Genomic DNA, 3,741 nt, shown 5'->3' with positions numbered 1-3,741 from the left:
AAGCCTCGACGACGACGAATTCGTCGTGCTAGAGGATCCCGTCGAGCAAGAGCATTTTCAACGCAGGCTTATGGCCATGGCAAGAAGCCTCAAGAAGAAACAGCAACAGCTTAGAGCTGATCAAGATTTGCTAGTCGACAGATGGACTGAAGTCCTCGCGTCCGAAGAACATAAACTCGAACGCCCCTCCAAGAGCTACCCAAAACGCAGGTTGCTACCCCGATTAGAGGAGGAAGCACTTGATGCGGCCGACCGGCCACCTCATGGCCGCGACAGAGAGGCCTCTCGGCCCTCCACTCAAGCCGCACCCCGTACCAAGGTACGGGAATATGCGCCGGACTTACGAGATATGTTGGAGGACAAGGCAAGGAAAACATGATCGATCTACGGATCGTGTGGGCGCCCCACGGCTCGAGACGGTAACCGTCATGCCGGCCACAAATTCGGCAGGGCCGAACATAGCAGACAAGGCTCATTGGAGCTACGTCATGATATAGCCCAGTACAAAGGCGCCGCACACCCACTATGCTTTACAGACGAAATAATGGATCATCAAATCCCCGAGGGTTTCAAACCCGTAAACATCGAATCATATGATGGCACAACAGATCCTGCAGTATGGATCGAGGATTATCTCCTTCATATCCACATGGCCCATGTGCGACCCCCAGACACCGATGACCTAAGTCACGTAATTCAGCAGCCAGAGGAATCAGCCAGGCAATTCTGGACACGGTTCCTAACAAAGAAAAATCAAATAGTCGACTGTCCGGACGCTGAGGCCCTAGCAGCCTTCAAGCACAATATCCGTGACGAGTGGCTGGCCCAGCACCTTGGACAGGAAAAGCCGAAATCTATGGCAGCACTCACGACACTCATGACCCACTTTTGCGCGGGAGAAGACAGCTGGCTTGTTCGTAGCAACATTATGACCAAGAACCCTGGTAATTCGGACACATGGGACAGTAGTGGCAGGTCACGTCGCAACAAGAAGAAGTGCCGCATTAACGGCAACAATGCTGAGGATACGACAGTTAATGCCGGATTCCGAGGCTCTAAATCCGGTCAGCGGAAAAAGCCATTCAAAAGGAATCCTAGGGGCTCGTCCAGTTCACTCGACCGCTTGTGCCAGATACATGGCACCCCCAAAAAGCCGGCCAATCACACCAACAGGGATTGTTGGGTGTTCAAGCAGACAGGCAAGTTAAACGCCGAAAATGAAGACAAGGGGCTGCATAGCGATGACGACGAGGAGTCCCGGCCTCCGAACAACAATGGACAGAAGGGTTTTCCCCCACAAGTGCGAACGGTGAACATGATATATGCAACCCACGTCCCCAAAAGGGAGCGGAAGCGCGCATTAAGGGACGTATACGCGGTAGAGCCAGTCGCCCCAAAGTTCAACCCATGGTCCTCCTGCTCGATCACCTTTGATCGAAGGGACCATCCCACTAGCATCCATCATGGAGGATTCCCCGCATTGGTTCTAGACCCAATTATTGATGGATTTCATCTCACTAGAGTCCTTATGGACGGCGGCATCAGCCTGAACCTGCTTTACCAGGATACAGTGCGGAAAAATGGGCATAGATCCCTCGAGGATGAAGCCCACCAAAACAACCTTTAAGGGCGTAATACCAGGTGTAGAGGCCAACTGTACAGGCTCAGTCACACTTGAAGTGGTCTTCGGATCTCCGGATAATTTCCGAAGCGAGGAGTTAATCTTCGACATAGTCCCGTTTCGCAGTGGTTATCACGCACTGCTTGGGCGAACCGCATTCGCTAATTTCAATGCGGTACCGCACTATGCATACCTTAAGCTCAAGATGCCAGGCCCTCGAGGAGTAATTACGGTCAATGGAAACACCGAACGCTCCCTCCGAACGGAGGAGCACACGGCGGCCCTTGCAGCGGAAGTACAAAGCAGCCTCTCCAGGCAGTTCTCCAGTCCGGCCACTAAACGACCGGACACCGTCAAGTGCGCCCGGAGTAACCTACAACAAGACCGCCTGGCACGATCCGAGCAGGCGTAGCAATGCGTCCCCAACCCCAACCCTCGCAAAAAGCCGACTCCAGTACTTCACGTACATAACTACGCTCTAGAGATACGATGGGTACAAGGGGAGGGGGCACCATCACGGCACGCCCAAAACACGGCTTAAACCGTACCAGGGGCTGCCGATTTTTTAATTTTCTCTTACTTGACTCCATCCTTCGGAAGGCCTGTTCGGCAGTTCAATTGCCGCACAAATGATGCAAGAACCAGGGAAGCAGACAAGCCACGCCGCATTACGGAACTCCAGGGTGGTCTCTATCACGAGCAGTATACCTGTTCCCCATACTATTCCGCAGCTTACCCCTGGAACGGACATGTTAACTAGTCCAACCTTCCACTTAGTGCATTATTTGTATTGTTCTGCTTTGATCGCAACACTTTTTAATAAACAATGCATAGCTTTCGTCTATTTTTGCATTACCTTTTTTCTTTATATATGTTCCTTAACGACATGTTGCACCCGTACACGTTGGTACGGCCAAAATACGCCAGGGGCTTTAGTACCCCTCAATATGGTGTGAGAAGTCCGAACACTTTAACAAGTGCGGCACCCCGAACTTATAACATTATATCCATCGGCTCCGAATCATGTCTTGGGTCAATAGTTGGGTTTGCCCGGCTCCTATGTTTTGGTGCCTTACGTTCCGCTATATCGGCTAAGGTAGCACTAGGAGAACCACTGCGATTGTGCCCCAGTTGAGCTGGGTCGACCACCTCAATGGAGAAAGCTAAAACTGACTGTCATGATGAAGCGAGAGCTGGTCGCTGTTCGAGAGGTTTTTCGAGTCCCTAAAGACTTATGCCGCTTAGGGCGAGGAGCCGGCTCTGTCCGGCCAAGGCGTGGATCGCGCCCCGAACTCGGTCTTCCGAATACCAGGGGCTTCGCCGAAATTTAAAATTATAGAATTCTATGGCTAAGTGAGAGTGTTCATGCATTATAGTCCAATTGCCTTGTTCGTTGGGCTGAGCGCCTCCCTCGAAGGACCCAAACATGGGAAAAAGAGCGCTCAGGTTTATCCCCGAACACCCCAGCACTAGCGGCACGAGGGCAGAAGCCGACGACTTGCCATCTCTCAGAATTGATAAACAACCGCACAGAAGGTAATATTTTAAATTCCAACAGCATTACTTAGCGCATATAAACAAGTTTTCAGCGCACAGGACAAAACGAGCAAGTTTCACTCAAAAATTACATCCCTAGAACATTCATCCGCCACAAGGCAGGCACCCTTCAGAACATCCTTATAGTAATTCTCGGGCTTGCGATGCTTTTTCCGTGGCGGTGGCCCGTCCTTCACAAGCTTCTCAGCATCTAGCTTGCCCCAGTGCACCTTAGCACGGGCAAGGGCCCTACGGGCACCTTCAATGCAGACGAAGCGCTTGATGACTTCGAGCCTTGGACAGGCCTCCACTAGCCGCCGCACCAGCCCGAAATAGCTCCCAGGCAGAGCCCCTCCAGGCCACAGCCGAACAATGAGGCCCTTCATGGCCTGTTCGTCCGCCTTGTGGAGCTCGACCAGTTGCTTCAGCTGGTCGCTGAGGGGCACGGGGTGTCCGGCCTCAGCATACTGAGACCAGAACACCTTCTTTGTCGAGCTGCCCTCCTCGGCTCGATAGAATGCGGCGGCATCGGACACACTCCGGGGAAGATCTGCGAACGCTCCTGGAGAGCTCCGGATTCGGGT

Source organism: Triticum urartu, chromosome 2 (assembly GCF_003073215.2).
Source record: "Triticum urartu cultivar G1812 chromosome 2, Tu2.1, whole genome shotgun sequence".
Classification (NCBI taxonomy): Eukaryota; Viridiplantae; Streptophyta; class Magnoliopsida; order Poales; family Poaceae; genus Triticum; species Triticum urartu.
The sequence above is the reverse complement of the archived record's forward strand: the minus strand, read 5'-3'. Positions refer to the sequence as shown.